The 19,278-nt window shown below is 37.5% G+C and overlaps 1 pseudogene; it reads right to left on the minus strand.

Annotated features, from left to right (window-relative positions):
- Positions 1-339: 339 nt before the first annotated feature.
- On the minus strand, positions 340-18,040 carry LOC100784600 (G-type lectin S-receptor-like serine/threonine-protein kinase At4g27290; annotated as a pseudogene).
- Positions 18,041-19,278: the final 1,238 nt, after the last annotated feature.

Below are 19,278 nucleotides of genomic sequence, written 5' to 3' on the forward strand. Positions count from 1 at the left end.
ATTTAGTACCCTTGTACAAAAGTTACAAATTTAAACAGTCACAACTTGTGAGATAAAGCTTCTCAAATTTTTCCTTTTTGTGATGTTGGAAAAAGTTCAGAGGAATCTAAGTTGCTTCATGTCAAGAACTGGAAAAGCTTCACAACCATATTCTAACTGCAAATTGTAATTAACGATTGATGTCTTTCTAGAACTCTATAATAAGGTGTGTTTGGATACTGGAAACAAAGATAAAGCAGGAGCTCGTAATAGCACCTTCACTAATTATGTATGCTAAAATAAACAATATATCCCACATTGGAAGGTGAAGCCCTAAATTTTCTTAATTGCATCAATTTCCTATCTTGCATCTAACATTCTGATAGAAAGTTCATTAACTGAGCACAGTCTGTGATTTTCCAACGAACAATTTGCTACAGATGTAACCTCTGTTTCAGGGTAAAATCCAGGAACCTTTGGCTTTGGCATTAATTTATCGCCATTCTACAATAATACCACTGAAGACATGTCTGGCCTATCTTTTGGTCTTTGTTGCACACATAATAGGCCTATTTGTATGCATCGTATGACTTCAGAGGGTGAGCATTGTTCTTCTAAAAGTTCATCCAACATTTCTAATGCCCTCTCTTCAGTCCATAATCTCCATGCCAAAGATGGCAAGAATTAAATTAGTGGGGGGTTGGAAATAATTCAATTTATATGTATATATATATATATATATATATATATATATATATATATATATATATATGTTAATTAGAAACATAATCATATCAGTATGCTTACATGTCCAAGAAGATTATTGTAGTGCTCCGGGTCCAAAAAATCTGTTTTTCTTCCCACTTACAATCTCTAGTAGTATCACACCGTAACTAAAGACATCTAATTTAATCGAGAAATGTCCACGTGCAGCATACTCACAGGCATGTAACCACTGGAAATTAAATTTTCAAAGAAAAAAATACTTAACTTGACAAGGTAATACAAAAAAATTATTATATTGAAACTTACTATGTTCCAGCCACCCTATTTGTGTTTGCCTCAACTTGATCTCCCAAAAATGATCCAGCTAAGCCAAAGTCTGATATTTTGGGATCCAAATTTGCATCCAGTAAAATATTATCAGTTTTAAGATCTTTGATAGAGAGAAAGAGGTGCAAGAAGCAACTAATAGTGGACCTAGCAAAGAGGGGGTGCAACTAGAAGAAATAACAAAAAGAACCATCACCAAGTCTGCATGTGTGATCGTGGCTGAGTTGGCAAGGAGGAAATCTACAAGATCATGGTTGTCGAGAATTAGGGGACAACAATAACATAATCCATTTTCTTGTAATCTTTTCCTAGCACAAAATCACAATTCTGTTAGGGAATTTATACTATAAATATGCACGTATAATAAAGCTACAAATCATGAATGAGAAATACAAAATTCCTTCCCTTTAACTTTCTTCTTCTCCAGGAGGTGTTGGCCCTCGAAGCCAGCTAAAAGCACTGCAACTATCATTTTTGGTGCTTTCATTGAGAGCCCATGGCTACCTTCCATGGCTGTCACACCAGCTTCAACTATCGCAACTCACACCACCAGCCAAACAGAGCTCCCATGGCTTGCTTCCATGGCTACCATTCCAGCCAAAACCACCACAATTCACAACACCCATCAAATCACCTTGAACTTTCTTCCGATGGTGTGGACCGCCTCGAGGCTGCCTTGGCCAAACTTACCTTCAGCCAATTCAATCCCGCCACTACCGTCGACACCTTGGCCACCTCCATCGACAACCTTCTTCAACGACTGAGCCCTCACAATCCCACTCCATATTTTTCATCAACCGTCCCTGTGCAGGCATCAACCTCCATCATATTGACTCCGCTCATGTCAACTCTGCGGCTTATGCCGACTTCGCCGCCCATGCCACCACCGCCGCCCATGCCGACTCCGTCACCCATGCCGACTCTGTCACCCATGCCGACTCCGCTACCCATGCCACCTCCGTCGTCCATGCCGCCTCCGCTTCCCATGCCAATTGTGCCTCTATGTCCCGCACCCGTGCAACCATTCCTTCCACCATTGTCGGGTTCGCTTCCTATGGTAGTTCTTCATCTGCCCAATCTCGGTCTCGTTCGCACCACAATTTTCTTCAACATTGTTCCTCTTTATGGGGCTGCTATGGCAACATACAAGCTCCAATCATTTGCCTTTGCATTATCTCAACTGTTAAACCGGGTGCAATTCGTCGGAATAGACCTTGGGATCGCGACATCACTTTTGGAAGCCATGCGTTGAACCCCAACACCTTGAGGACAAGGTATTTTTGCAAGGGCCGTGGAATGATAAAGAGAGAGGTGCAAGAAGCAACTAACAGTAGACCTAGCAACAGGGGGGTGCAGCTAGAAGGAAAAACAAAAAGAACCATCATCAAGCCTGCATGTGTGATCGTGGCTGAGTTGGCAAGAAGGAAATCTACAAGATCATGGTTGTCGAGAATTAGGGGACAACAATAACAAAATCCATTTGCTTGTAATCTTTTCCTAGCACAGAATCACAATTCTGTTAGGAAATTCACACTATAAATATGCACGTGTAATAAAGCTGCAGATCATGAATGAGAAATACAAAATTCCTTCCCTCTAGCTTTCTTCTTCTCTTCTTCTTCTTCAGGAGGTGCTGGCCCTCAAAGCCAGCTACAAGCATTGCATCTATCAATCTCTATAAATAATTCCCAGCGAAGAGTCTTGATGGAGATAGAGAAATCCTCGAGCAATGCCAGTAATAAATAACGGTGGAAATGCTTATGCCAATCTAGCAACTTCCTTTGTGTTTCATCTAGTCAAATACACACATGTATTTAGCATAGTAGTTGCAGTCTTCATAATTCCATAAACTACATATAAGGCGTAAGAAGACTGAAATAGATGTATGTTTAAAAAAAAATCATAAGGGATCCAACCAAAAACAAAGTAGTCCAAGCTGTGGTTGGGCATGTATTCATAAATCAACATTTTTTCTTCTCCTTCGATGCAGAAACCAAGAAGTTTTACAAGATTACAGTGCTGAAGTTTGGAAATCAATGCCATTGCATTCTTGAACTCTTCCAACCCTTGTCCAGACTTTTCACACATAAAGCTTTCCCATCTATCAGGGTTCCCTGAAATTTTTTCTTCAGCTATAGTTAGAAAGCTTTTCAGGAAAATATAAGTTATGGATAATAGTTTTCTATATCACCTTGTACACTGGTCCAAAGCCACCTTCTCCAAGCTTGCTTTTGTTTGAGAAGTTTTCAGAGGCGTTAGCTAAAACTGACAAACCAAAAGTTGGCAAATCAACATCTTCCTTTCTCTGTATGTTTTTGTAAATTTTGCTGTAAAATTTTCTTGCAGACCCTGATTGGTGGAAAAATAAACGTGTGTAACCACTGACACATGTTACATTTATTTGCATAATAACCTGTGTGAGACACTAAACTATATATACTTACCATGATGATTTTTAATCATCAATATGCATACACATGTAATGATTAATCTAAAAATAGTCACACCAACAATGATTCCTAGTATCTTATTCTTCATGTTTCCATGGCCAACATGATCTAAAAGAAACAGAACAAGATCAGTCAACAACTGTAAATATAAGAAGTTCTATTGCTTGAAGCTGAGAAAGTGAGTCTAATTTCTATAGGTTGAGTGGGTGTTACAACCAGAGGCATAGCACGAGACAACACAGAGGAACCAAAGGCAATAGCAGAACCACATTCAGAAACAATTCAAGGAATAGAATTAAGGCCAAAGAGGGCAATTGTCAAGCCTCCGTACCTAAGGGATTTTGTGGAAAAGTGAGTGGAGGCAAGGTGCCCTGCAGTGACACGCAGCATGATCCTCAAATCCTCAGATTCTGTTTGTCCGCTGAGGTGGCACGTATCCGTTAAAATGCAGAATTCCTTTTGTTTGTCTTTTTCCTCCAAGGCAAATTGCCAAAAGCACCATTAGGATTGTTAGAATCAGAGAAAAACTCTATATAAAGAGTAGCAATGTAACTATGGAAGCAAGCAAATAATACGAATTTATTCCCTTCTTACCTTGTTTCTGGAGACACCTAGGTCTCGAAAGCTAGGTTCTTTTCGTAGCACATAACATTTCTGGTGCTTTCATTTTCTCCTCCTCCCATGGCTTCGCACGATAAGTCTACCCTGGATCGTATTGAAGATGTAATAGCAAAACTCGTAGCCAGCCAAATTCAGGTCACTGATAAACTTGAGGACTTGCTCCTCCGCGTCTCGAACCTGGAACACACTGCCACCACCCACTCCCCTTCATCTTCCTCGGCCAACCCCCACCACACAAACAACATCATCACCCCTCCCAAAATGAAACTCGATGTTCCCCGTTTCGATGGCTCGGACCCTTCGAGGTGGATTTTTAAAATTTCCCAATTTTTTGCTTACCACTCAACCCCAAAATCCGAGATACTCACCATAGCCTCCTTCTACATGGAAGGGCTGGCTTTAGCCTGGTTCCAATGGCTTTCCCGCAACCACCAACTCACAACCTGGGCTAGTTTTCTCGAAGCCATTGAGGCTCGTTTTTCTCACTCCCCGTGTGAAGACCCAACTGGAATTCTCTTCAAATTAACCCAGAAGGGCACCGTCTCTCAGTACCTTCAGCAATTCGAAACCCTTGCAAACCGAATCGTCGGCCTCTCCCCCTCCCTTCTCCTTAGTTGTTTCGTTTCGGGCCTCGACCCTGACATACGACGGGAGGTGCAAGCTCTCCAACCCCTAACCCTTGTCCACGCCGCAGGACTAGCCAGACTTCAAGAGGAAAAATTAGCCGACAACCGCCGCGTGTTTCATGGTCACGCCACCTTCACCACTGGCCCACCTCCACCTCAACCCCAACCACCACCTACCTTACTTCCCTCCACAACCTCACCACATCCCCTGCTTCTTCCTCTGCTACCCACTCCACCCAAGCCCCCTCCCTTGCCTCTCAAGCGCCTTACTCCGGCCAAAATGGCTCTCCGCCGTGAGCAAGGTCTTTGCTTTAACTGTGATGACAAATTCACCAAGGGACACCGCTGGGCCTCCTGTTTCTCCCTTCTAATCGTGAATGAAGATAATCCTCCAGAACCTTCAGACCCTTTTATACCCAACCCTAACCCGAGCCCCGAAAACCCAAACCCGCCCAACTCAAACCAACCCGAACAACCCCAGGCCCAAATAAGATTTTGTGCCCTGTCGGGCCACTCTCCGCCGGAAACACTCCGTCTCCTTGGCCAGGTGTCTCACCATGTCGTCTTCGTCCTCGTAGACGGTGGCAGCACGCACAATTTTGTGCAGAATCGCCTTGTTCGTCATCTGGGCCTCACTCCACAACCAACCTTCCCCTTGCGTGTCCTTGTTGGGAACGGGAATGAGATTGAATGTCACACGATTTGCCCCAATACCATGATTCAAATCCAAGGATATACATTTACCACTGACTTGTATGTCTTGCCTATATGTGGGGCCGATATCGTTCTCGGCGTCCATTGGTTAAAGTCCCTCGGACCAATTTTAACTGATTACACCAACTTAACGATGAAATTTGTTCATCAGGGAGCACTTATCGAACTCCGGGGTGACTCAGTCCAAGACCTTCAAGTGGTCTCTCCCCCACAGCTCCGTCGTATGATTCAGACGGATGGTGTCAGTGACTTCTTCCACATCCGAGTCTGTTCCCCTATACACACTTCTCCCAACACATCCCCAGAAATTCAATCCCTCTTACACAAATTTGAGTCCTTGTTCCAACCACCATCTTCCCTACCCCCATCCCGATCGACAAACCACTGCATCCACCTCACCTCAGCTTCATCCCCTGTAAACGTAAGACCTTATAGATACCCTTATTATCAAAAATACGAAATAGAAGCCCAAGTTTCAACGATGCTTTAGACTGGCATCATCCGCCCAAGTAACAGACTGTTCTCTTCACCTGTGCTTCTTGTCAAAAAGCGTGATGGGTCCTAGAGGTTCTGCGTTGATTACCGCACCCTCAACGCACTGACAATCAAAGACCGCTTTCCTATTCCCACAATCGATGAGCTGTTGGACGAGCTCGACGGCGCCACCTGGTTCTCAAAGCTGGACCTCATGCAAGGCTACCACCAAATCTTGATGAACGAAGCAGACATCAGCAAAACGGCGTTCAGGACGCACCAGGGACACTACGAGTTCCTAGTGATGCTTTTCGGCTTATGTAACGCCCCCTCAACTTTCCAAGCTACGATGAACAACACCTTTGAACCTTATTTGCATAAATTCGTTATCATCTTCTTCGATGATATACTAATTTATAGCAAGTCCTTCTTGGAGCACCTGAACCACTTGAACACCGCCTTCGAGGTTCTTCGTGACAACAATGATTCCTAGTATCTTATTCTTCATGTTTCCATGGCCAACATGATCTAAAAGAAACAGAACAAGATCAGTCAACAACTGTAAATATAAGAAGTTCTATTGCTTGAAGCTGAGAAAGTGAGTCTAATTTCTATAGGTTGAGTGGGTGTTACAACCAAAGGCATAGCACGAGACAACACAGAGGAACCAAAGGCAATAGCAGAACCACATTCAGAAACAATTCAAGGAATAGAATTAAGGCCAAAGAGGGCAATTGTCAAGCCTCCATACCTAAGGGATTTTGTGGAAAAGTGAGTGGAGGCAAGGTGCCCTGCAGTGACACGCAGCATGATCCTCAAATCCTCAGATTCTGTTAGTCCGCTGAGGTGGCACGTATCCGTTAAAATGCAGAATTCCTTTTGTTTGTCTTTTTCCTCCAAGGAAAATTGCCAAAAGCACCATTAGGATTGTTAGAATCAGAGAAAAACTCTATATAAAGAGTAGCAATGTAACTAATGGAAGCAAGCAAATAATACAAATTTATTCCCTTCTTACCTTGTTTCTGGAGACACCTAGGTCTCGAAAGCTAGGTTCTAATAAATGCTATATAATAAATAGCGTGCATTACTAATAACTTCCTATGCAGTTATGAGCAAAATCTTGCAAACCAGATCTTCGTTTCAGTTATTGTCTCAACTTGAGTATGGCAATTCAAGATGCAATAATAGAATGTTTGTTTAACTCGATCACCTTTGAGTGTTCTCAAGGCCTTACGCTAATCCACACTTTTCTTTTAGAATAATTCAATAATAAAACAGAAACCAAACAAGAAAAGAGAGCAAAGAACCAAAGTCAAAAATCAAAATCATAAACAAAAAAGTGATCATGTACCTAATTCTGAAGTAGTGACTAACATACAAGTCTTGTCCCCATTGAGAGTATTTTCTCATATCAAATAGACCATGAAACCAAAGTAGACAGCCACTTCCTCCATCACAGATATCTAAATTTGCATATGCTGTACAACAACTATTTTTAAGGCATGACTTCTTACATTCATCAAGCTCAAAGTCTTATTAAACCATGATGAAATGATGTCTGGCAATTTCAAGTTTGTATACTTGAAGAAGCTATCTGTATAACTGTTACTGTAATTAGATTTATTCTTTGAAACACAACCGTCAGAAGAAACTTCTATATTCCATGGACCAGGAGAACTAGGAACAAATCCTCTCAAGTATTCACATGTTGCAACGTTTCCATCGTAATTGCATATAGAATTTACACCACAAAAGGCATAATTCTTGCGTGGATCTTTTGCCCCAGTTGAGACTACCTTTTGGGTGCTGGTTTGAGTTGTCCAAACTAAAATCATCCCATTTCCTGAATGTGGCAGTTTCAATATCTTGAAGACCGACCTATCAAGAAGCTCTCACTCAAAAATACACCTCTTTTTCATTTAACACAATTTTTTGCGATGCTTCACGAGTAGGAACCGGGTTACCAAATGTAAACACTTTGTTCCATGATCCTCCTCTTGATATCATAATGGATCACTTGAATTTAATTATTTGAGGATTTCCTCTAAGATCAATTTTTGCAACATAGTCTCCCTTCGCAGGATCGTCAGAACTTTTCCAAGATGATAGAAATCTTTCTAGGTCAGTCTCTAAATTCTATCCAAGTTGCATTCCTGGCAACAATGTATTACCTGGATAATCAAAACTCTACCACTAGATGTTGTTCTTGTTTGTTTCCTGTCCATATTTCACTACAAAATTCCCAGAATCCAAAAGATGTGCAATTGGATTATTATTCACTGCTATGCTTGATATATTGGATGATGACCAAATGGCGATGCTTTTATGATTGAGAAGCTCAAGAACCCCTTTTTCATTGAGTTTGAGAACTCCTGAGTTATTCTCAATAGGTGTATTTCGGTTAGCCACCCACACTTTTGAACTAGGGTTTACATTTTTTAACCACACACCCAAATATCGCTTTGATAAATTGCCTAGTGTTAGGTGACGTAGGTCATTTAATTTGTTTTAAGTTTCTATTGTTGATATTGTTATTGCTGTTAGGTGATGTGGGGTATTTGAATAAATTCTGTTATTGTTGGATATTGTTTTCCTAGTTATTTGGTTTGTTTCATTTGCACGTTGGGCACATAGGAGTTAGTGGCTAGTGTAGTGGATCTTTTATAAATAGAGAAGATTGTCATTGAGTAATTGTATTCTTGCAAGAAGAAATAAAAGCCTTCTTCTTTCCTTATATAATTTCTCCTCTGCATTTTATATTTAACATTTGGTATCAAGAGCAAGGTTATTTTTTAGTGTAAAAAGGGAAGGGTGAGAGTGTAAACACGGAAAGGTTAAGTCAAAGGGAAACACTAGGAAGTGAGGCAAAGAGTCTGAAAAAATTATTTTGATTCCCATTTAGCAGCAACAATAAAGAACAATGGCCACAGACAATTTCGTGCAACCTGCTATTCCTCAATTTTATGGTCATTATGACCACTGGAGCATGCTGATGGAAAACTTCTTAAGGTCCAAGGAGTATAGGCAAGTTGTATTAGATGGAATTCCTGTACCAGAGGCCAGCATGGCAATGACAGATGCAAAAAAAACTGAAATAGAAGGGTTGCGTTTAAAGGATCTCAAGGCAAAGAATTATCTTTTCCAAGCAATTGATCGCCCAATCTTGGGAACTATCCTTTGCAAGGATACATCTAAGCACATTTGGGATTCTGTGAAGAAGAAATACCAAGGTTCTGCATGTGCAAAGAGGCAGCAACTTCAAACACTTCGTTCAAAGTTTGAAACACTATGAATGAAGTCAGGAGAATCAGTCACAGACTATTTTTCACAAACAATGGCTATCGTCAACAAGATGCGGATCCATGGAGACAAAAAAGAGGATATCACTGTAGTTGAGAAAATTCTTCGGTCCATGACTCCAAAATTCAATTTTGTTGTTTGCTCTATTGAAGAAGCTCATGACATTAAGGAACTCTCAATTGATGAATTTCAAAGTTCCTTATTGATTCATGAGAAGAAAATTAATCAGCAGGACATAGAGGAACAAGCATTGAAAGTCTCAATAGAAAATCGCTCAACATCAAAAGGAGAAAGAGGACGAGGAAAAGGGAAAGGTAAAGGCATCAGAGGTAGAGGTTGGGGAAGCAATGAGCATGGCAATCAACAAGAATATCAGCAACACCATGATAATCAATTCCACAGAAGAGGAAGAGGTCGAGGAGGCCATCATTTTACAACTCACAAATCAAAGTCAGCAGACAAGTCAGATGTTGAATGCTACCAATGTCACAGGTATGGCCATTATCAGTCAGAATGCCAAACTAACTTGAACAAAGACAATGGAGAGAAAACTAACTTTGTTGAAAAGGAAGAGGAGGTGTCTCTTCTGATGGTGTGTCATGTGAAGGAAGAAACTCAACAAAACATGTGGTATTTAGACACTGGATGCAGCAACCATATGTGTAACATCCCATTTTTCGTAAGCCAATCTAAAAAGAATTTTTATTTTTTAAATAAATAGAGTTTTAGAAAAATGATCAGGTTTATATAAATAAATAGATAATGAGAAATAATGATTTGAAGGAAAAAAAAGGGGGACATTTGATTTATTCATCTGATAAGGAATAAAATAGAGTTCTTTTTTTTTATAAAATATTAAAAACAAATAAATAGAGTAATAATAAGTTGTATGTACCCTAGGTATAAATAGCGATATTAGGTAAGTTTTCAGAATGACGATGCCCCTCCTTTTCCTCATTTTTTCGTTTTTTCCCTTCTCCTCTCAAAACCCTTTCTTTCTCCAGCAGCAGCCTACCAAACCTGTCTCAGAAAAATGATGATCTCAGACTCATTCACCGTTGGATCGTTGTGAAATTTGAGAACCACATTCGCAACCCAATTTCTAGCATTTTCACCGTTGGAAATTTCAATATCATGTTCGATCTGAGAGAAATACCTTTCGCATCGTAGCCTTTTCCTTTCCCATAGAAACTCAAAACGGTCTCAGTAAAACTACGATCCTGGTTTCGTTAACCGTTAGATTTTCATGAAATTTTGATATTTGGTTTTAAGTTCCGTTACGCACACCTTCACCGTTGGGATTTGCGAGATAATATTTACAGAGTGAGAAAAAGGAATCGCACCAAGACAGTACAAGTGGAGGCTTGAATCCCTTCTCTGTCTCTCTGACGTTTGGAAACTCTATCGGAGCAGTTAGAGGGAAAAAAAATCTGGAGGAATCTCAGGAAACTGCTAGAAATGTTGTTATCGCTGTCTGAAGACACATGAGTCCGCTTAGAGGTAAGAGATGAGTTATTCACAATTGAGGATTAGTGAGAACATGTGTAAGGATCCTTATAGATATCAATTGGAATGAGTTTTTGGGTGTTTTTGCAATTTTCATTTTATCCTTATAATTATTACAGTGAATTATATATGTTTGATGAATCAGCTGATCTCATGAGAAATTGTTGTGAAATTGATGTGTTCTTGTGTTGAGTGTGAACCCCTTAGAAAAATTAAGCTCTTTTTATTAACGTAAATTATATTTTAAATAATATTATTCAATAACTTATTTTATACAAATTATTATCTTGTTCTAATTTTTCTACGACGGTGATCAATGTGTTATATGTATATAATTATTGTAATACTAGAATAATAAATTAAAGAAAATTGTAAGGTTAATGCCTAGTGGTAATTTCTTTTGATGTAATATTAAATTAATTGTTATAGAAATTCTTTGATTAAAAATAATGTAGTTTAATTTACTATATACATATACATATATATATGTTTTGTATCATGCAAATATTATTATTGTGTAATGTGTATATGAGTTATAAGATGTAATAAGTCATTATAATGATATTATAATATTATTGTGAAGATTGAGTAGTACAAAGTTGAATGTGTCAATTTACGAGATACATGTAAAAATGATATGGTTGATGTGATATTATGAGATAAATTGTGGGCATGATATTAGATTGTGAATAAGTGTGTGTGTTTGACACTTGATGTGACAATCATTCTATTGTGAGCTATGAATTATACAATAACCCGACCAATATTATTTTGAGAAAAGCGTTGATGCGCAGTGTTTAAGAGAAAGTGTAAGTTTCCTATTCATGAACCAGTGTTAAATTGTAGCGCAATGTGTTAAACGTGTTTGAAACACGAGTGTAAGGTCGTGGGTATTGTATAATTCATGAGCAATGCTTATAAATGAAATATGTAATGAATTGTGGAATAATATGTTGTCTTAAGATTATAATATTGTTATTGAGATTGAGTAAAAGTGTAAATTATAATAGGTGTTGAATTGTGAGATACGTGAAAACATGTGATGGTGGATTGTGACATTATGAGATGTGAAATTGTGAATGAGTTTGGTTGTGAATAAGTGTGTGATTAACTCTTGATGTGATATTATTTGTGTTGTAAGCTGTGAATTGTACAATAACCCGACCAATGTTATCTTGAGAAAAGTGTAAATGCGCAATATTAAAGAGAAAGTGTAGGTTTCCTATTTAGGAACCAGTGTTAAATTGTAGCCCAATATGTTGTATGTGTTTAAAACACGAGTGTGAGGTCATGAGTATTGTATAAATACATGAGCAGTGTCTCTGTGTTAAAATGATTTTAGGGGTTGGACCTGAATCAGGAGGCAGAGGCCCTGACGGACTCTTCGGAGTGTAGGCCTTGGGGGTCACCGGGTTTGAGTGCTCCTTTAAGCCTATGCTAATCCCATATGGTTGGAGCATTCTCGCAAAACATCGTGACCCTGACTGGTCTCCCTATGATCTTACTTAGTAAGAGTGACCAGATCAACAAACCCATTGTGGGGTGTGTCTTGTCATGTACTCCTAAGCGCCCCAGGGTGGTTTTTCACTGACATGGTACCACATTGCATATAGACTTGAGTCTTAGCATAACTATCTCATGCGCTTGCTAATTGTTTATTATGAAATTGATGTGTTATTATGTCTGGATCAGAATGTGTGATTCCTGTGTAATATGATTGATGATTGAAAAGTGTGATTGATGGATGAAAAGTGAACCTTGAATGACAAAGTGGTGGAATTACGTGAATTACATGTAAGTAAGTTTTATTTGGTTTATATGATATGTATATCTAGTTGTCTTGTTTCTCTATTAGTTAGGAATGTGATAACTCACTCCCCGTGTGTTGTTTCTGTTTGAATCCTGTAATAATCTTGAACTTTGTGTTCGGGGGAGCAGATGACTAGGTGAATTGCTTTAAGGAACCTTGTGCTGAAGGACGTCGAGACACAACGCTCTGATAGGATGTGACATTGGGGTATAGGGTTTTATATTAATTGTATGAAGTCTTAGACGGTCTTGTTTGAACCGAGATGACTTTATTATTTATTTGGACAAGTTTGAATATGATGTAGAAGAAAGTGAATGTGAGCCTTTTATCCCTTTGAAAGGCTTGTATTTAAAAATGTAAAAAAAATACTTTTAATTAATATTTGAATTTTTATTCCTTTGTTAGTATATATGTGAGGGGTAAAGGGTGTCACATTTAGTGGTAGATGATCTTGAACTTTGTGTTCGGGGGAGCAGATGATTAGGTGAATTGCTTTAAGGAACCTTGTGTTGAAGGACGTCGGGACACAACGCTCTGATAGGATGTGGCATTGGGGTATAGGGTTTGATATTAATTGTATGAAGTCATAGACGGTCTTGTTTGAACCGAGATGACTTTATTAATTATTTAGACAAGTTTGAATATGATGTAGAAGAAAGTGAATGTGAGTCTTTTATCCCTTTGAAAGGCTTGTTTTTAAAAATGTAAAAAAAAAATAATACTTTTAATTAATATTTGAATTTTTATTCCTTTGTTAGTATATATGTGAGGGGTAGAGGGTGTCACAATATTTGTGGAGACAAGATGATGTTCTCTGATTTAGAAGAAACCTTCTGCAATACAGTCAAGTTTGGTGATAATTCCACAATTTCTGTCTAGGGGAAATGATGCAATCCTCCCTAGGAAGGGACCAATCACTAGAACCATGAGCAAGAGGCTCCAAGAAGATTGGGCTAGAGCTGCTGAAGAAGGCCCTAGGGTTCTCATGAACCTTAGGGTAGATTTCTGAGCCCATGGGCCAAGGTTGGGTCCAATTATCTTTGTACATATTAGACTAGGATGTCATTATATTTGGTCCTTGTATATAGGGCTCCATATTGTAGGTAGGGTACCCTAGAAATATAGGATTTTTCAGCCCTTGTATTTTTGGGCACCTAGACTAGTTTTTGTATTAGGGGTAGTTTTGTAATTTCACATGCACTAAGTGGATATTTGATGTGTGTGGTTGGAAATAAATTTAATTGAATTGGTAGAAGCCCAATCCAATTAAATTTTAGAGGGGGAGGTGAGCATTTGCTTACTACACCCCATTGCCACATCATATAGTCACACTTTGTGCATGTCCTTCATGCTTTTCATGCCTCATGACACCTAAGCACACTTAGTGGAGAATCTTGTAATTGATCTTGGATTAGTGGGCTGAACCATAACTAAAATTCACTAATCATAATTAGTGAAATTTTGGCTCCAAAGTTTGGCTCCACAAATTCAATTTCAAATTCAAGTAGGAACAGTAACTCTCCAAACCAAAGAGAATTCAAGTCACACTATCTCTAATGTTCTTTTTGTCCCAGATTTAAAAACCAATTTACTTAGTGTGGGTCAGTTGCAAGAAAAGGGGTATGAAATTTCTATCAAAGATGGAGTATGTCAGATTCGAGATGCTAAAATAGGCTTAATTGCTCAAGTTAAGATGATAGCAAATTGTATGTTCCCACTTTATCTCCACAACACCAATCACTCATGTTTTTCAACCAAATTGAAGAATGGTGCATGGCTTTGGCATTTTCGCTATGGCCACTTAAACTTTAGTGGATTAAAGATCCTATGGCATAAAAATATGGTGATTGGACTTCCTCAAATTACATCTCCCTCTGAAGTTTGTGAAGAACGTGTGGTTAGCAAACAACATCGAAATCAGTTTCCACAAGGAAAATCATGGCGAGCAAGAAAGGCATTGGAGTTGGTGCATTCTGATATCTGTGGGCCAATAAATCCATATTCAAATAGCGGTAAAAGATACTTGATCACTTTTATTGATGACTTTAGTCACAAGACATGGGTGTATTTTTTGCAAAAAAAATCTGAAGCTTTCACTGCATTTAAAAATTTTAATGTACTTGTTGAGAAAGAAGCCAATAGCCCAATAAAAGTACTTCACAATGATCGAGGTGGAGAATACAACTCACATGAATTTGTAAATTTTTGTGAGGCCCATGGAATCAAGAGGCAACTTACAGCTGCCTACACACCTCAACAAAATGGTGTTTGTGAGAGGAAGAATCGCACAATTATGAATGTGGTGCGCAGCCTTTTGACGAGGAGTGGTGTTCCCAAAACTTTTTGGTCTGAAGCTGTAAATTGGAGCATTCATATTTTGAATAGAAGTCCCACACTTGCTGTTCAAAATATGACACCAGAGGAAGCATGGAGTGGACAAAGACCAGTAGTAGATCATTTCAGAATTTTTGGGTGTGTCGCATATGCCCACATTCCAAATCAAAGGAGGACAAAGCTAGATGATAAGGGAGAAAAATGCATCTTTCTTGGTGTTAGTAATCAATCAAAAGCTTATAAGCAACAAAATACCTACAAACTTTGATTGAGTTGACGAAAGGAGAGGCAACAACCAGCAGAAAATCATCAACAAATTCCACCAGAAAATGTAGCAGATACGTCAGGTTCACCAACAATAGCATCAGATGATGAACGACCTCAATGTGTTAGAAAAAGGCCAGCTTGGATGATCAATTATGAGGTAACTGGAATACACCAATCTGAAGATCCTCTTATACATTTTGCTTTATTTTTGGATTGTGACCCTACAAATTTCGAAGAGGCTATAAAAGAGTCAAAATGGAGAAAGGCGATGGATGAAGAAATTGTAGCCATTGAATGAAACAACACTTGGGAGCTTACTGATCTTCCAAAGGGACACAAGACAATTGGTGTCAAGTGGGTGTACAAGACAAAGTTGAAGAAAAATGGAGATGTTGAGAAGTATAAGGCACGCTTAGTAGCTAAAGGCTACAAGCAAGAATTTGGTGTTGACTACAAAGAAGTGTTTGCTCCTGTTGCTCGACATGATACTGTCAGGTTAGTAATTGCGCTTGCAACTCAACATTCATGGCCCATTTTTCAATTGGATGTCAAATTGGCATTCTTGCATGGAGATTTGGAGGAACAGGTATTTATTGAACAACCTCCTGGATATATTAATTTTGGAAATGAGCATAAAGTATATAGATTGAAAAAGGCTATATATGGATTAAAACAAACTCCAAAGAGCTTGGTATAGTCGACTTGAAGCTTATTTCTTGAAAGAAGGATTTAAAAAATGTCCATATGAGCATACATTTTTTATAAAAATTAGTAATGGTGGAAAAATACTCATTGTATGTGTATATGTGGATGATCTTTTTTTTACTGGGAGTGATGCTGCCATGTTTGAGAAATTCAAGAAATCCATGATGATTGAATTCGATATGACTGATCTTGGCATGTTGCATTATTTCTTGGGCATTGAAGTAATGCAATCTGCTGCTGGAACCTTTATTTCTCAAAAGAAGTATGTGCTAGAAATTCTGGACAGATTTCAAATGAAAAATGGTAACTCTGTTAGCACACCTACTGAAGTGGGTTTGAAGCTTGTTCGAGATCCCGACGAAAGGAAGATTGACAACACTCTTTGCAAGAAAATTGTTGGGAGTCTGATGTATTTAACAGCCACAATACCTGACATAACTTATGTTGTAAGTCTTATTAGCAGGTACATGGAATGTCCAAAAAAAGAAATGCATCTTCTAGCAGCAAAAAGAATTTTTCGGTACTTGAAAGGGACAGTTGGTTATGGGCTGTTTTACAAGAAAGGAGAAAGACAAATTTAATTGGTTTCACTGATAGTGATCGATTATGCTTGAGATCAAGATGATAGAAAGAGCACTTCAGGTTATGTCTTTATGATTGGTTCAGGAGCTGTCACATGGTCATCAAAGAAGCAGTTAATTGTCACTTTGTCAACAACTGAAGTTGAATTCGTTGCTGCGACTTCATGTGCCTGCGAAGCTATTTGGGTTAGAAAAATTCTTGAAGAGCTTTGTTTCAAGCAACAAGGACCAACTCCAATCTATTGTGAGCAGTTCAACAATTAAGCTCTCTAAGAATCCAGTTTTACATGGGCGCAGTAAACATATAGATGTGAAGTATCACTTCTTGAGGAATCTCTCAAATGATGGAATCATAAGTCTGATTTTCTGCAGAAGTAAAATCAAGTTGCTGATATACTTACTAAACCTCTCAAAGCACCTGTATTTCAGAAGCTACAAAAATTGCTTGGTGTGGGCAGTTTTGAATAATTAGTTTCAGAGATAATATTCTACTGCTTATGTTGTTTAAACTGAATATTGATCATTTAGTTTACGGGAAGGAATGTTAGGTGACGTGGGTCATTTAATTGGTTTTAAGTTTCTGTTATTGATATTGTTATTAGGTGATGTGGGGTATTTGAATAAATTATGTTATTGCTGGATATTGTTTTCCTAGGCACCTAGGAGTTAGTGGCTAGTGTAGTGGCTCAATTTCTTTTATAAATAGAGCATATTGTCATTGAATAATTGTATTCCTGCAGGAAGAAATAAAAGCCTTCTTCTTTCCTTATATAATTTCTCCTCTGCATTTTATATTTAACACCTAGACTAAAGAAACCCAGTTCTGTAATTCCACCTGCTGAAACCAAAGGCTCATTCTCACCATCTCGGATGGATTGATTCACTGTTAAACTGTCAAGTAAAGTGCAATTTCCTGAGAAGTAGGAAAATAAGAACGAAATACATAACTTTATGATGCTATACACATTATGGAAGATGTGGTTTTGTGTTGAGTAAGGGCTCTTTATTATACAAATTGCAATAAAAGAAGAAATTGAGAAGAAATTAAACAAATTTCAATAAAGGCTAGGAATGCCGTATGGGATGGAATAAATAATGTTACACTGCTTAATGATTAGTGCCAATTGTTGTTCGAAGAAGAATACTGTTGTATTTTAATGGTAGAGACTAGAGACCATTTTAGTTGCCACTTGACGGCATAGAAATATAGCTTCGTAGAATAGGTTGAGCTCAATAGAATAGGTAGAGACTAGAGACCATTTCAGTTGCCACTTGACGGCATAGAAATATAGCTTCATATATAGAATAGATTTTTTTTCCTGAAAAAAAAAAGTTGTTTTTCATCAATCTGAAAAATTGTAATTAATGATTATTTCTCAACATATTTCCCTTTCAGCACTTTTTCTTATGTAAAAGTTGATTTTTCGGTGCATCCAAACGAATACTTACCTAAACAATCATTTATTCTCATTATAATCAATTATAAAAACAATCAAATATACATGTAATGGATTATTAATACAATTTAATTTTCCCAATTGTCCCAAACACACCCATTACACTACCAAACTTCATAAAGCCCTCGTTAGTTTACTTCTCTTTACCTTGTTCCTTTGCCATTTGTATTTGCTCTCGCACATAGTACGTAGCGAATGATCAAAACCTCTTCCTTGGAGCCCTATATACTAAGCCTTCACGAAATTCTTTCTAAACATGGTTGTTAAAGGACAACAAGTACCCTTTAAACCTGTGTCCAATTTTCCTGTAGAGGTTCATGAAATGTGAATGAAGACCAAGTGTGTGCTGGTGAGATGGTGAGTAAAGAAGTTTAGGAAAATGTGAATGAAGAGCAAATGTGCATGTGATGAGAGAATGAACACAATAGGTAATTAAGGAAATTTTGAATGAAGGGCGAGTGTGTATTGATGAGAGGGTAGATACAATGTGTTAGGAGAATTTGAATAAAGTGCAAATGAGTAGAGTGAAAATAGGTTAGGTTTTGCGGTTTGTCTTCCGTTAAAGTACGATTTGAATCTGACTTGTTTACTTGTCAAAAATAAAAATATATATGTTAAACTTTTTTTAATGAAATAAAATATTCTTTCGTCAAAAGTTAAAGATTCATTCTTTAGGGTAATGAGATTCATGAGTTGATCTTTCCTAACAAATATCAAAGATAAAAATATATATGTTAGACTTAATAAGGGTTAAATATAAATTCTTTATTTAATATAAGTTTAATTATTAATTTAGTCCATTTATTTATTTAGAATAATTTTCAGTTAGCTAGATCCTTTATTATTTTAAAAATTCTCCAATCTGGCTTTTCTTTCCAATTGGAATTGCCAATGTTAATTTGCAACATTCTAATGTTTACTCCAATATTTATATCTATGAATAATGATAATTTTCAACCATTATCACATTTATTATTATTTTAAATTAAAAAAAACAAATCATATCAGTGTGTGATTTTAATATATTATTTTAATTATTATATCTGAAGAAAATAATATTTTTTAGAGTTATTGATAGAATAACTCGATCTCTCCTCATATAAGAAATAATCAAATTACTCTAGAATAATTTTTAAAATATCACACTAATGATTTAAATAAGTAACTTATATTTAATTATTTTAATAAAAAATAAATAAAAATAATTATTTTAAAATTATTATTGAACAACTGTATTTGTAACCTAATTTAAATTCTTGATAAATTTACCATTGTATACAAAATTGCTACAAACTCGTGAATGAATTAACAATGTCTCAAACCGTAATAAAATATGAGAAAGCTTGGGACATTTATGTAAGGATCCAAAAATTATTATACTTTATTCTGTTTGACGTCACC

The sequence above is a fragment of the Glycine max genome (genome assembly GCF_000004515.6).
Source record: "Glycine max cultivar Williams 82 chromosome 14 unlocalized genomic scaffold, Glycine_max_v4.0 Gm14_scaffold_84, whole genome shotgun sequence".
NCBI classification, from domain to species: Eukaryota; Viridiplantae; Streptophyta; class Magnoliopsida; order Fabales; family Fabaceae; genus Glycine; species Glycine max.